This window comes from Arvicanthis niloticus, chromosome 14 (genome assembly GCF_011762505.2).
Source record: "Arvicanthis niloticus isolate mArvNil1 chromosome 14, mArvNil1.pat.X, whole genome shotgun sequence".
Taxonomy (NCBI): Eukaryota; Metazoa; Chordata; class Mammalia; order Rodentia; family Muridae; genus Arvicanthis; species Arvicanthis niloticus.
This window is the reverse complement of record NC_047671.1, coordinates 32,746,769-32,762,801: the sequence shown is the minus strand read 5'-3', so window position 1 is coordinate 32,762,801 and position 16,033 is coordinate 32,746,769. Positions and strand designations below refer to the sequence as shown.

At 38.0% G+C, this 16,033-nt stretch overlaps 1 pseudogene; it reads left to right on the top strand.

Moving 5' to 3' along the window:
- The first annotated feature begins 821 nt into the window (after window positions 1–821).
- LOC117719931 (RNA transcription, translation and transport factor protein pseudogene) lies at window positions 822–1,746 on the top strand (annotated as a pseudogene).
- Window positions 1,747–16,033: the final 14,287 nt, after the last annotated feature.

Here is a 16,033-nt window from a genome sequence, read left to right as displayed (position 1 = left end):
GACATCTCAGGAACCCCACAGGACCGAATTCTCACTGTACAGAACTTAATCACTCACCGGGTCTCCATATAGCTACAAATGGGTTATGAAATACAGTTTTTACATGTGGAAATATTCACAGCTAAACACTGGGGTCCTGGTGGTAGAGATCCGGTATTGAAAGGTCATGTTCAATGTGGAGCAATACCTCTTCCTTTAATCAGAAAGAAAAAAAAAAATCCCACTGGAATAGAAAAAGGGAACACAGGTAAAGGATCGTGAAACTCAAATTGCTTCTTAGACAGTAAGTTAAAACTTAACATTTGTTACTAAGTCAGCATGTGACACTGAGACGAGTCTGAGTCAGTCTGCTTCTTCTTTCCCTAGTCACTCCTTGCTGCAAATCAAGAATTTAGATCGAAAGCTACTGATGACCAGAGATTAGACCTTGTTTGCTTGAACTCTAAGAACTTATACAGTATAAATGCACGGAACATGCACTGATGTTTTAAAGAATAAAGGAGGTGTCAGTCATAGTGATCTGACAAACAAAATAAAGGCATGTAAAAATGTGATAAAAATATGGTTTCAGTGACCCAAGGAGACCAACGAGTACTAAGAAACGCCAGTAATCCCTTTAACACTCCAAGACTCCTTTCTTCTGTGGTACAATAAACCCACCTGTGACGGTAATCATGAAATGGTTACAATGGGTCAAATCTTACTGCATTGTGTCTCCACTCTCCTACCCATCCTAGACAGGACATGCTGCTAACTGACTCCTCCTCCCTTTCTTCAAGCTCCACATACAGTCATTGATTAACACTCCAGCGTTCCGTCGCCGGTGCCTGTGCCGCCCGCTTCACCTCGCTTCTCCGGTCCTGGCAGAGGCCCGGGCGGCCAGCGCGAGCAGCGGGGACCATGTTCCGACGCAAGCTCACGGCCCTGAATTACCACAACCCCTCAGGCTTCAACTGCAAAGATGAAACAGAATTTAGAAACTTGATCGTTTGGCTTGAGGACCAGAAAATCAGACGCTACAAGATTGAAGATAGAGGTAACTTGAGAAACATCCACAGCAGTGACTGGCCCAAATTCTTTGAAAAGTATCTCAGAGATGTTAACTGTCCTTTCAAGATTCAGGATCGGCAAGAAGCAATTGACTGGCTTCTTGATTTAGCTGTTAGACTTGAATATGGAGATAACGCTGAAAAGTACAAGGATTTAGTACCCGATAACAAGAAAAATACTAACAATGCAGCTAAAAATGCAGAGCCATTGATCAACTTGGACGTAAATAATCCTGATTTTAAGGCTGGTGTCATGGCTCTGGCTAACCTCCTTCAGATTCAGTGTCATGATGACTACTTGGTAATGTTTAAGGCAATCCGCATTTTGGTTCAGGAACGTCTAACACAGGATGCAGTTGCTAAAGCAAATCAAACAAAAGAGGGCTTACCTGTTGCTTTAGACAAACATATTCTTGGCTTTGACACAGGCGATGCAGTTCTTAATGAAGCTGCTCAGATCCTGCGGCTGCTGCACATAGAAGAACTCAGAGAGCTACAGACGAAGATTAATGAAGCCATAATAGCCACTCAGGCCATCATTGCTGATCCAAAGACAGACCACAGACTGGACCAAGTTGGAAGATGAGCACGTGAGGGTGTCAGCGTCTCACCTGCTTAGTGATGGGACTCTTTCCCCGGCATGTGCTCGGGGATCCGTTGTCACACTTTCAAGGGAGAATCCCAGGAGACTGGCCGTGTTCTAGAGATTGACCACCACTGCTTTTTTTTTTTTCTTTAATAACGTTGGGGAAGAAAAAAAAACACTCCAGCGTTCACATCCTTCTTCCTACACCCATCCACATTGTTCTACCCATGTTGCTCCCATCCATCCCTGTCTGAAATACCACCACATCCCACTTGGCTATCTTCTCTCATGTGGAATTGTAAAAGCTTGTTAACTGCACTCACTTCCTGCAGCCTTATTTCTCTCAACACATTTTTTTTTTCTTTCATGTAGCAGTTGTAGTGAGCTTTCTGAAAAGCACACCTTGTAATGACATCCCCGTAATGAAAATCGCTCAGTGAGTTCATTTCCGTTACCATCAAGGTTAAGTATGTTAGGATGCACAGGAAGCACTGTATTACCTGGCCCTCGGCAGCGTCAGCTTCTTCTGTCCTCCTTCCTGTCTCCTCCCTTTTACCCACTCACAGCTAACTGCTTAATGTCTTCTGAATGCATAATGTTCTCTCTAGAAAGTGGTCATTTTCTTCATTTGAAATGATGACCTTCCTTTCTCTCTCTCTCCCAATCTGTTGCAGTAGCTGGCAATACTTGCCCACTTATACCCATTAGTCAGTTCCTTTGAGAGACCCTCTCTGAGTCTCATCCAACCCAAGGATGTAGTAAGGTACTTCAGGATTCTGCTCACACAACATTCTACGCTTTGGATATTGTAGTCACAACAAGTCTATTTCTAATTTTATTGCTCCTGACATTAGTCACGATTGACTGCTACTTCTATAAATACAGTTATATCTGTATTATTTGTAGGTTTGTTCATTGCACCCACTCCACATATAGTATAAAATTATATGGACAGTATAAACTTCCATTAATCTCTTTCAATAGATACAATGTAGGCACTAAAATACCAGAAACAAACAAACAAAGATATGGTTTATGTAATTACACTGGCAGGCTGTATATTAATCTTCACTTATTTTAATTTTCATGTAAATAATTGTGCTGAGAACCAAGGGCCTCAGATCTTTACCCTTAAGCTTCAGTGACCAGATGCAAGTTTTGGGGTCATCCTCTCTGTCTGAATCCACAGATCTGTACTATAATCAGGCTTGGAGCCTGCAGAGCAGAGCCAAAGTTTTCACTGTCTGCCTTATTTTTATGTAGGAAGAGCTGATTCCTAGAGAAGACTGTCAACGCAACACCAAGTCCTTGCTGAACCTTTTAACCACTGGTCTCCAGAGGACAAAACAGCCTTCTCAGTATGTGAATTTCTATGAAGCGTGTGTCTTTCTTCAGAAATGCCCTTTTAGTTTTTCTCATTTGTTCTTTCTTTCATGGGAAATAAAGGGGGAAATGCGCCAGAGGGTGATCAATGAACTTCATCAGGATACATGATAATATCTAACCAGTAAAAAGATTCTGGTGGTAGCTGTATTTAATATCCTCTTGCTCTGTTGTGAATCTCCCTCAATTGCTATCTGATTTAGATATGATAAGCTCACCCAGCATGACCCGCTGGCAACTTTTGTTTGTACCTTGGTGGTCTGTGAAAGCAGTCTTTCAAAGCATCAAACTCTTTTCGACCTCCATGAAGATTTCAATAGCCCAAGTATTAGTTCTTGAGTCAAACTTCTGTTATTTACCATGTAAGCGCTAAGTATCCTTGCTTATTTTTTCATAGAATATGAAAATAAATTTGGGGAAACAAGCACAGGGATTTAAATGTGTAGCTCAGATGGAAAGAAATAGATGATTTTTGCTGTGAAAATAAATGCCAAACATTATACAATATATACATCAATCAAAATATCTGATCACCCCATGAAGATATATAATTATTTTATGTACAAGTTAAAATTAATTATATTTAAAATAGGTCACCCTCCAAAACATTCCACGAGAATGACATTACATGAGAAAAGGCAGTCACAAAATACTTCATGTTTAATGCTCCCATTTATATAATGTATGCAAAAAGAGTCATATCCATAGGTAAAGAAAGTAGATTACTGGCTGTGTAGGGCTGAGCAGAGACAGATATGTGGACAGGAAGTGACTTCTAATAGGTACAATTCTTGATTAAGATACTCTAAACTTAGATTTAAATGATTTGTTGCATAATTCTGAAAATATGCTAAAATGACTGAACTGTTCACTAAAGAAGTAAAGCTTAATTATATAAGCTGTATCTCAATAAAACTATTAAATATTAAATAGTCAATGTAAAATAACCAAATGATACTGAATAAACGATTCTAAAAGTAGACACATTGAGGAAAACTGGGATGTGCTAAGAATGCCAAAACCCGCTGATGCAGGAAAAGTAGGCATGCCTTTTATTAAAATAAAAAAGACCGAGAGAGAGAATTAGACCAGACATCTAGTTCTCACCAGAAGATTCCAAAATAAAATTGGGTGATGGAGTCTTGGTGCAGTGACAGACTTAAACTGATGGACTACTACTCATTAAGGAGAAAGAATGCACAATTCTTTTCTGCACAAACATCAATGGGACAGAACTCACTCACTCCAGTTGCCACCAAGGAAAAGCTGAGTTCAGGAGAGGTGAAAACATTCTGAAATCTGTGTATGAAACACTTGGACAGTTTGACATTAATTTACTTGCTAGGGACTCTAAGTCTTCAAAGGAAAGCATGGAAGGTCCCAGGTGTATCTTGACCTGTTCAAGGCTTTAAACACTTGATTTTCTGTTTTCCCATATCACTAGAACACGGGACACAGTTCTGGCCATTGGACATCATGAAAAGGTGTGATTTTTTTTCCTGTGATGGAGACACAGTATCTCCTGACCAACAAATAAAAGCTACATAATAGGAGAAAGAGAACAGACAATAACACAAGCTTCCATTCTCAGCACTGGCTAGCTATTTTAGTTCTAAATGTTTAATGTAACAGATAATGCCTATAACCAGCATTTTTATTTCTTATTTGCAGCATTATAAATTTCTGGATGAGATATCCCTGTAAATGACAAGAAACCTATGTAAAAACAGACAATAATACTACATAGTATAATAGTAATTGAAAATTCAGGCAACATGAAAGAAGCTAGAATTAACTTTAGGAACGCCCACTTGATCTGATGGCACGGACAAACATACTTGGCAAATTTAAAACCACAAGATTGAGAAGCCTATTGTATGGCTTAGACACAATGAAAATATGCATGCTTTTTAAAATTTTAAGTGTGAAATATTGATTTTCAACTTTCAAAATGTTGATATGTCTCTAAAGTTTGAAAGATTCATTTTATTTACAAGCTTCGTTTACTGTTAAGAGGCTGAAGGATTTTTAGAGAACAGTAATATTGACCAGTCAAGAGCAGGTACACTTTAATATTCTCCATTTTTTCAATGCAAGAAAGTTCATAGATACAATCAACAAATCAACATCACCATATAATTTGATAGAAATCAAAACAAAGGAAAAAGTTACATATTAAAAAGTTATAAAATGGGAGGAAATTGAAATCTCTTTTCTACAAGTAAAGGAAAGTTATATTTTCTAAAATATGCAAGTCAAGGAAGTAAATAATAATCCAAATAAATAAATAATAAAGTTGAAAATCATATTGACAACAGTCACTAATCACTGGGAACAAAGGGGAGAGTTGTGGTGTTAATTTTCATCTCAGATGGACATTGTATGGAGCCATTACATCTTCACTTTCCTCGGGTTTTTTGGAAGAACACGTTTTATCATTGACATCACTGCAGAGTTAAAACAATAAAATACTCATTTTGGAGAAAGAAAACCTGATTCTCTTCTGTGTGAACAGTAATGAGACTGAACCCCACTTCAGTTGCCACCCACTGTGCCAGATGCAGACAGCAAGGGAAAGGAGCATACATGGGGTATCTGGCTGTCCAGCCAGTGTTGGCCACCACCCCGAATGCCTCTAAGGCATTCTCTCTGAAGCCTGTGACTATTATGGAATAGGGTTTATTTTAACTGTCTTTCCCGTTTTCATAATGTTTCCATATTTTTTTAAAAAAATTACATAGTAATTCAAAGGGACATCTTTGAAAGTGTTTTATGCTAAGTGTGCTTGAATTAATCATTCATATTGTAGCTTTTCTTTGAAAGGGGCTTTTGCATCCCTTAAGTCCTTCCTTTCTGCATACGTTTGAAGTTTATTCCTGATTTTTAATGTGTTTTGTTGTACGAGAAACCTGAAAGAGCACAACAGAAATGTGAAGCCTTCCAGATGCATCACGGATCCGATAGATAAAATTATACAACTTAGAAGTTAAAAACAACAATGAGAAAGAAAAGCATCTAGATCTTTATATGTCTATATATAGACATAGTTAGATATTACAGAAATATACATACATACATACACTCACATATATGCACACATACACATATGCACAATACATACATTCACATGCATATACATATGTATACATATTCCATAAGAACAATCATTCAAAAGAAAAGGAACAAAAGGAACCTGATGCAATGACTCCTTTTTATTATCTTAGAATTCTAAAGTAAAGACAAATTAAGAAAAGTACTGACAAAAGATGGTGATTAAACAATATGCCAAAGATAAGCATAATTTATAAAGCCAATCAAGGAAGCCATAAAACAAAAAGTCAGCAGAAGTATTAAAACACATATTAAGACTAATTTTGTTTTTGTTTGTTTAAAAAAATCCCATCCTATCTGGAAGGGAAAAGAAAACACTGAGACTGGGGATGAGGAGCCAAAAGCTGTAAACATCTTTTTACAAGGGTGAGCAGGACAGGTTTGGGGCAGTTTCAAGTAAAAGACACTGATTCAAGTTAAGAAATTACTGGCCTCATTAAACATAATTCTGTATAGCTTCTTCAGCCTGCATTCTATACTCGTTAATAACATTCATTCCATAAGCCCAACCTTATTCTTCACTGTAAAAAAGGTCAATTTTCTTAATTGTATTACTCCAAATACTTTCTATTTAGAGCATTTTCATTGTTTTCTTTAATATACAGAACTGCAAAACACTAAAGAACTTGGGCCAGGTTTGGAGCATCTTAGCATTAGTATGAGACTAGACAATGTCTGTTCTCAAAGATCCTTGTCACTGCTGTTGCAACAATCAGTTTCTTGATTTTGTGGTTCAAGAGTAATACCAAGCTCTCTGATAATTAATTCTCTTGACATTTTTATGTTGGACAAAGAAAGATCGTAACGATGAAGACTAATATAAATGTTGACATTTAGCAAAATGCTGTAAAAGAAATTTTTATTAGACTACAGTGGCTACTTACCAATTGATTTCTTAATAACCCAAAAGAATAAATGGACCTAGCAAAAGTCTCTAAATTATTCTTTGGGAATAGCCTCTGTGGATGGATTTTGCTTTCAGAAATGATAAAATTGCCCAGGCACTACCCTTGGCTCCCCATGGATCATGAAAAATCATGAATTCAAGTTTCTCAAGCCTTTTGTCCTCGGGTCAGAGGAGACTGGATGTTCTCTGGAGTCATTCACTCACTGTTCCTCACTGAGTTTAAAATCCATTCAGAATATGAAGAGTGGTTAGCTCAAATCAGGAACATAAATGTTTCCACCAGGCTTTTCATTTAAAAACTCCTCTAAAATCAATCAAAGACACAACATTCAGTTAAGTGTTCTCTATTGGCATTTAGGATATTAGCTTAGTTGTCCACAGCTGCATTTTACTTTTGTATTTATAAATGTAAGAGTGTCAGACTTATTCCTAGAGTGTGTTGACCTATACGATTCTCTTGGAATTTGTTGCTATTCATTAGCCACAGCCATTAATGCTACAGTAAATAGCCCATTTCCAGAATTCTTCTAAATAGACATGTTAATAAAGCCAGAACACACCTATCTTGACCTGGAACAGCATGTGGAATTAAATTGACTACTAAGCTTCAATAACATTTTATGAAGATGGTGTGATAAGAAATTCAGGTCAGATGATGGTAAAGAAGCAGACTCCATTTGCTTTAACCAACTCCTCGCTCCAAAGAGACAATTGATGATAGCATAGCGAGGAACAAAGAGACTTTGCAAATATTTGCTGCCCTGGAGTGCAGCATAATTCCCTTGTTCAACACTGAGCCTGTTACAGCCTTGTCAGGTTGTAAAATCAAAGGGTGCTCCTGCCCTCGCTCTGAATTTAAGCTTTTATGTTCTTTTCAGATACTGAACAGTGTGCTATTGTTGCTCTGTGGTGTGTCCTTTTTCAGTTTGTCATTTCCTATATTGATTTAAGGAACTGTGACCTGGGAAAGGGAGAAAACACCTGTACTGTGTCATTTTCATGCTTTCTGAAATACTTTTTTTTTTTCAATTGTATTTTTTAGGTGGTGCTGGGATTAAGCTGGGATTTCTCCACGCTAAGCATGGAATCTCAGCATGGAAATGTTTTTCTAGTTTACCTTCCGAGTTAATAAGACTGACATTTTATTATTACCCCTTATTATTATTTCCTTAGTATATCATGTGGAAGACAGACTTGGCATCTTAATGTAGTCCTTTTGTTTTGTTTTCATTTTACTCCTTTGTGTTGGTGAAACAGGAACTCATCACATCAACTAGTCTGGTCTGGAACCCAAAATGTAACCCAGGCTGGCCTGGAACTTTAAACATCTACCTGCCTTAGTTTCCCAAGTACCAGGATAACTGGGATCATGCTCAACTTTAAAATCACCTTTTAAGGATGCCAATAGAGTTGATACAGAGACATCTTTTGGGAGCTCAAGGGTTAAGGTATTATCCCAAATCTTTCCGCTAATTCACATTGTTTTCACATAATTTTGTTTCTGTAGAATGACCTAGGGTTTGAAGAACCCTGTTGTTTTTTGTCTTGTGCTTGGTATTAACGTCTGGTTTCAGATGGTTTAGAATTGGTGCTGTGGATGAGTTGGTTATTCAGGACACAATTTCTAACAGCGTGAACATGACTTGAATAGTAAATACCACAGCTCCTTAATAAGGCTCAGCTCCCGCTCACACTAAAGCCCTGCACTGTTTCTATAATCCAGTGGAATTTTACAAAAGTCAAATTAAGACACACAAGAACACATTCTCAAAGTGCATCTCCTAATCCTCAGGAAACGACTGTAATTGATTTCCAGCAAACCAGCTACAGAGAACACAGCAGCCCCTGGTGACCCTGGTGGTACTGTGCTTGAGTGAGCTGGGGTGTACACAGCACACTATTCAGCGAGTTTTTTATTTACCACATTGTAAAATACCAAGATAAAACATGTGGTTAATGGAGAACTTGCAGCAGAAAAAAAAAAAAAAAAAACAAAAAACAAACCTACTGGGGAACCATATTGCTTAGGTAAACATTTACTTAAACACATTAATAAAAATGTCAGGAACATTGTAAAAGCACATAATGTATAGAAGTTACTAGGGGTTTCTAAATGTTTCCCCGCCCCCTCCCTTGTATGTTCTACCTAGGGCGAACTTTCTCTTTTCTCTGCTACTCCGGCAGAAGCAATGTGCTGTGCTGGAAAGCGGCAGCCTGCGACTCTGTAGCACAGTCTTGTCATTTTCATTTGCCTTGTTTCGTTAGCCACAGCCAATTATCAGCCTGATGATTAGGCTATGACTTTAAACTGAGGAGGATAAGTGGTCATTTGTAATGATTTCTCTCTAGTTATTTCAAAATTCATCAAATTATTTTTATCACACGTGAAAATCCTAAAAGTATGATAATTGGAATCTTTCATCGCTTACTAGGTAACTGAATAAGTGTGGGTATTAAAGGTGACAGAGATAGATGGCAATGACTGCCTTATTTTCCCTTGACAGCTTCGGCCCACAACATATGTTCAGTACTATCAGGGTTATTGCAGAGAACACAAACTAATCAGGTAGACGGGTTCACGAACATTGCCCAGGACACACGCTGGCCTCCCGGTGTTAACAAGGAATGTCGTGTTCACTTGTAAACACAGTCAAATAGTCTGAGGGTTTGTCACTTTAATTATTGGTTCTTAAGATCATGGTTAAAATACTTGTGTAACCTATAGGCCTGCTAGATTGGAAGGTGAGATGCTCTGCTCTGACAATATTTGTTCTGGTGTCACGAGAAGGGAGAAAACAATGGGCTCTGTGACAGTTCTGATAGTGACAAACATCTGTGTTTTACCTTGAAAATTAATTGGGGGAGGGGGGTTAAGGTTTGTTCTTGAGTCTAAATTTTTTATGGAGAATTACTATGAATATATCGTTTAGTCAAAAGGTTATAAATAGTCATCTACTTATTAATTGCTTCTTCTCTTAAGAAGAAAATGATAACTGGATCTGTTTGCAAAAGATGTCTCAGGGGCCCGAGAAATGTTCTGGCTGTTAAGAGGGCTTCCTCTACAACCACAGGATCCGAGATCAGATCCTAGCACCCAAACAACAAGCCAAGAATGGTTTGTATGCGCCTATTAACCCCAGTGCTTAGGAAGGCAGAGGCAGGAGAACTGCTGTGGATTGCTTGGCTGCCAACCTAGACAAAAATATGACATGCGCTTCTAGCTTAGGAAGACACTCTGCCTCAAGAGAACAAAGCAGGGTGTAATAGAAGAACAATGGATATTCTCCTCTTTGTGAGTGTGTTTGCACACATGTACATGTGTCACACATACATACAGCTCCATTTCTGTCATGCCTACACATACACACACATGAGAGAAAGAAAAGAGAGAGAAAGACAGAAATAGACAGACAGACAGACAGAGAAAGAGAGGAGGAGAAACAGACAGGCAGAGACAGAGGCAGAGGAAAGAGAGAGAGGCAGAGAGTGTAGTTCAGGGATCTAATTTTAAGGCAATTTAACAATATAAATTCACAAGCCTTAAAATGTCACTAATTTTTTCATTAAATAACACACCTATGCCCATGTGGTTGACCTATGTGTTCTTACATTTTTAGTTTTAATATATCATATGTTTTATGTGCACATATCATTGCAGTACACCTTAATCAACTAATTGGAGAATATCACTGTTTACTTACAAAGAAGATCAAGAAAAGTAAATGGGTGGATAAGATCCTCACTCATATAACTCAGTGTTCATCTTCCTCTTATCATCATATGCAAGGCATTCCCTGGTCTGTAACAGCCAGTGCATAGGAAACACTAAAGGAATACATTCCAAATATTAGTTGGTCAAGATAACAAATAATCATGTATAACTCCTGATCATAATTTTATTATGGGATCATAATTTTCTACTCTATCAGTTTATCCCACCTATTCTGTGGGTTCACTGGATTGATCAGTATTATTTTTTGCCAACTAGGCATAATCTACAGTCATTTCAGAGGAAGAAAACTCAGCTAAGAAAATGCCTCTACCAGACTGGCCTGTAAGCAAGTCTGTGGGGAAATTGTTTAATTTATATTTCATTAATTAATGACATAATATTAATTAATTACTATACAAGGGCCCAGCACACTAGAGATGGTGCCACCCCTGGGTAGATGGCCCTGGGTGGTATAAAAAAGGAGGCTAAGCAAACCATTGGGTGGGAAGCCAGTGAGCCGTATTTCTTCATGGCCTCTGCTTTAATCCCTGCCTCTAAGTCTCTGCTTTGAGTTCCTGCTTTGGTTTCCCTTAATGGACTATGAGAGAACGTGACCTGGGATGTGTAAGCCAAATACATTCTTTTATCTCTAAGTTGCTCTTGTTTATGTCTTATCATAGCAAAGGAAAGCAATTATCCCCCAAGATTGAATGGGGTACCATTCTCTCCTGCAAAACAGTATTTTAGGGATGGAATTATTTTACTCAACTAGTGACTTCTCCAGTAGCCAGGTGTGCTGGATGGCACAGCAACAGCTGCAGCTACACCCAGAACCTCTGTGACCTAGAGAATCAACCTGGGCAGCAAATGCAGCAAGAGAGCAGGACCCTGTTCACTATCAGCTCTGAGCATGGCTGCACATTCCCAGAAAATTTACTGGGGGAAGGAAAATGAAGAAAGGCACCATGGAAGGGCTCAGAGTATGGAAGTGGAACAGCTCAAGGAGAGTGAATGAGGACTTTAAAGAATTAAGTTAGTGCCTTCTGTCCATGCTAATGTAGCCAACAAGAATCTATGGGTCTATAGATTGATACTAGTGGATAGAATATTTTGTTTGTTAGGTCTTGCTTTTGTAGGTCTTCTTAACTATGACTTTATGTAACCACCTGCCACTTCCTGGAAACAGATAACCATGGAGTTTCAAAGTACTTCACCAAGATTATCTTCTCTGTCCCACTATTGAGTATAAGATGGCAGCTCAGGGATTCGCATCACTATATGATCATCCTCTGTATAAAGACTCTGTTATGTATGGATAGCAAGAAATTAACACTTGAGTATTTTGCAGATTTGGAGACTCATTCAAATGCCATGCAAATACACTTGAAGAAGCCAGCATTGGGAAATCAGTTCACAATAGATAGAAAAATCAGGTGTTGTTATAGAACTCCTGAGAATTTTATGGTTGATTAAGTCACAAGGTATGGCCCACTGGGGGATGAGCACCTACGTTCCCACTTCTGTAGCACCATGCCATGTCTGATATCAAAAGGCTTAGATGGTTTTGTCCTTCCAGTCTTACTGACCACAACACACTTTCTCTCCTAGGCTGATTCCACTCCCAGTCTACAGTTCCCTTTGGCAGATATCCTATGGCTCTGACATTTCCAGCATCCTGGGGTCACCGATGTAATCTAGGCTTCACCTTCATAGCCACATACAATGTCCTTTCAAGTCTTCCATGCAGGAACTCCCCTGCTACACACCCGGGTCAGCAGTATTTCTTAACCATGAAGGACCGACCACTTGACTCCATCATCATTCTACAACCACTTTACTCCTGTATCATTCATGACTCTCAAGCCAGAACCACATGATAGATGCTGCTAGCACAGGATGGAGCCTGGCTCCCTTCTTGAACTACAGTGCATTAGTTTTGATCTGTGATTGCTTTTTAGGAACAGAAATGGTTTATGCTCTTCCCTTTCACAAATTAAATGGCATCTTAAGCTGAGGGCCCCCAACCTCTACACCATTTCACATCAGGACTTTGCTTATCTCTTTCAGCAAAAGCCTTGGACCCAGCATTACATTTCCTGGTGCTCCTTTTCTCCTCCAATGGTAGACATTGTATTTCATTTTGTTCTGCTTGCTCCTTTTCAATATAGACCTACATAAGCGCAATTATGAACAACCAAGACAGAGTCAATATTAGCCTATCTTGAAATCTCCTGTACCACTGAAATTAGTCCAAATCTCTTCAATTTAGCCACAGGCAGATTTTTAGGACAAGGAGAGAAAGCAGCCATTCTTTTTGTCAAAATACCACAAGAATGGTCTCTAGCACAGTTGGTAATAGCATTCCCCTCAGAAGCTTGGCCATCACAGTCCACATTGTTCTTGGCACTATTATCTTCCAAAGTTCTAGTAGGATGGCCATTAAGCCTTACTTACAGTATTCAGCTGTTCTTTCTACTCTAAACTCCCAAAGTCTTCCATATTCTTCTAGAAATCAGCATGGCCAGGCCTGTCATGACAGTGGCCCACTTTCTGGTAATTGCTACAAATATAATGCAAACATTTCAATAACAGAAAGAGTACCACAGAAGGCTCACTGTATTGTCTCTAATGTTATTTTTGCCTTTTAACATCCAAAAATAAGGTTTTGCTTTAAGGAGATGATAGGAAAAGAATTGCATTTATAAAAATAAAATGGTTTTAATTCCTTGTTTAAATTATAATCTCAAACTGTCACCTGTCTTTTTTCTTTGGAGGCAAGAGTACTACCTCAGGGCCCATTGGGCTAGCAGAGTTAATTCCCCAGGAAAATTTCAATGGTACAGAAAACACAAGTGATGGATTCAGTCAAAATGAATTCAATCTCAAATGCCACCCAAACATTTTGTCCTTATAAAACTAAATTTCAAGGTTGTGCCTTCAACTGAGATTACAATTGTTTAAAATTGTTAAACAAGCATTTTGCATAGATGAATGAATATCAAATCCAAATGTCAATATTAAAAAGAATATTCCTTTTTTTTCTTTATATAAGACCACACAAATACCTAAGACTTGCAACTAACAAGTCAGAATTGTTTTCATTTTCAAAATTATAAGTCTAGCTGCCTACACAGCTTTCCATTTTTTACAGTAACTTTAAAGTGACACATCTAATTTTTAGCCTTTGGTTTTAATTTAAAAAATATTTGCTTAACAAAGAGGCTTTTTGCCAAATAAAGAAAGAACATTCTTGGTTCCATTAAATATACTGTAGCTTGTTTATTCTCTCTCTCTCTGTCTCTCTCTTTCTCTGTCTCTCTCTTTCTCTGTCTCTCTCTGTCTCTCTCTGTCTCTCTCTCTCTCTCTCTCTCTCTGTCTCCCCTTTCCCTTTTTCCTCTTCCCTGATCCATGCGAATATCATGTAAATACATGCAATTATACATAAACTTAGAGACAGGAGTAAAAATGACAATTGGGAGAAAGGAGAAACATCGTATAAATATTGTTTACATTCTTTTTCTTTTTTTAGAAATTACTTTATTTTCAATTTTGTGAGTATGTTTGTATTTGGGTTCGCGTATATGAGTGCAGTTCCCACCAAGGCCACGGAGGCATATGATCTCCCCAGAGCTGGTTGTGGGCCACCAACATGGACCCTGGAACCACCCAGATCCTCTACAAAAACAGTATAGTGTCCTCACTGCTGATTCATCTCTCCAGCTACTATATTTCTATTCAATTCAAAGTCCCTTTAATTATTGGGCATTTGCATCTACTCCCATTTGTCTAATTTCAAAAAACTATTTAGACTTTTCAATCATCAGAAGTAATATGCTAACATAAGAAAATTTACATGTATAATACTGTTCAAAGTGTTGCTTATTAAGCCCTTCAATACACTTCACCCATGCATTGCCTGTATTTTATAAGCCAAGAAAACAATGAATTAAAGCAGACATGAGTTCTGATGAAGGTCAAATGGTTAGAGGGCACTACATACCATAAGACTTAATCAAACATATCTCAGCTCATTTTGCAATTTCTACTAAGATAAATGCTGAGTGGTTTATATGCCCTTAGGAAATTTCATAAATATTGCAGCTCCAACATCATTTTTTTCTACAAGAACTACTGCTACTACATAGTCACTTATAAAATAAACTATTACTTCTAAAATATATCCCAACCAATTATTAAAAGGGATAACGGGTGTGAAAAGCAATGAATAAAAATAATTTGCTCTATTAGAATTAAAAGTATTCAACTTTATAAACCCAATAATGCAGATTTAAGTACAATATTAAAGTGTTGGAAAGATCCTGGATGAATCATAAAATCCTACATTGTACTGAGCAAATTTAAATTGAGGATACAAGAAAATTTCACAGTGATGTAAAAAAAAAAAAAAAAAATCAGAAAAGTAGGTACTTTCCCTTGGATCAAGAATCAATTCGTAAGAATTTAATAATGGCACGTGCATAAAAAACATTCTAAAATTCCACAATAAAAGAGTGGTATTATAGTATAATTACAGACCTAAAATGACATTGCAGGAGAATTAGATAGGGGCATTGTGAGACCCAGGCCGTGGAAAACAAGATAGGTAGTTAAGTCCAAAGAAAAAGAAGCAGCGAGTGAACATTGAAAATTGATAAGATATTCTGTAATGGAAAGACAACAGTAGTCATCTAGGGGATTGTGAGTTCTATCCTGTTGTTAATGAAGAACTGTGTAGCTGACTAGTAAGGACAAAAGAACAACAGAGACTACATCTGCAATGGGAGAATCCTAAGGCTGGAAGTCTTAGTTTGGATATTTTATAGCTCCCTGTCATCCCCCACCCTGACCTTCCCTCACCTCCTACCCTAACATCATGCCCACTCTTGCCCCATGCCCCACACCCAGGATCCTTCCCTTTCCCCTATTGGTTCTGTCTAGATACCTGCCCTGTGCCTTGTTCAATGACTCTTCTGGGTACCATGAGCCACCACTTCAAGGCAGATGCCCACATTCCTTTAACTCTGCTTCAGTTTGATCTCAGATCGTAAGTACTATGGTTCAATAGCTAAACCTTCCTCAGTTTGGATCTAGATCAATTTCTGTCTGACGTGCAGCAATTTCTAATTGTGATACTTTGATGTATTATTTTAACCTCTCTGAAATTCAGTTTCTTCATCTACAAAATAGGACTCAGAAACTTTTATATCTTTAGGGTTTCCAAAAATGTCAGTGAAGTAATTCATATGTAGCCCTGAAAATTATTAACTGAATATTAAATGATATCA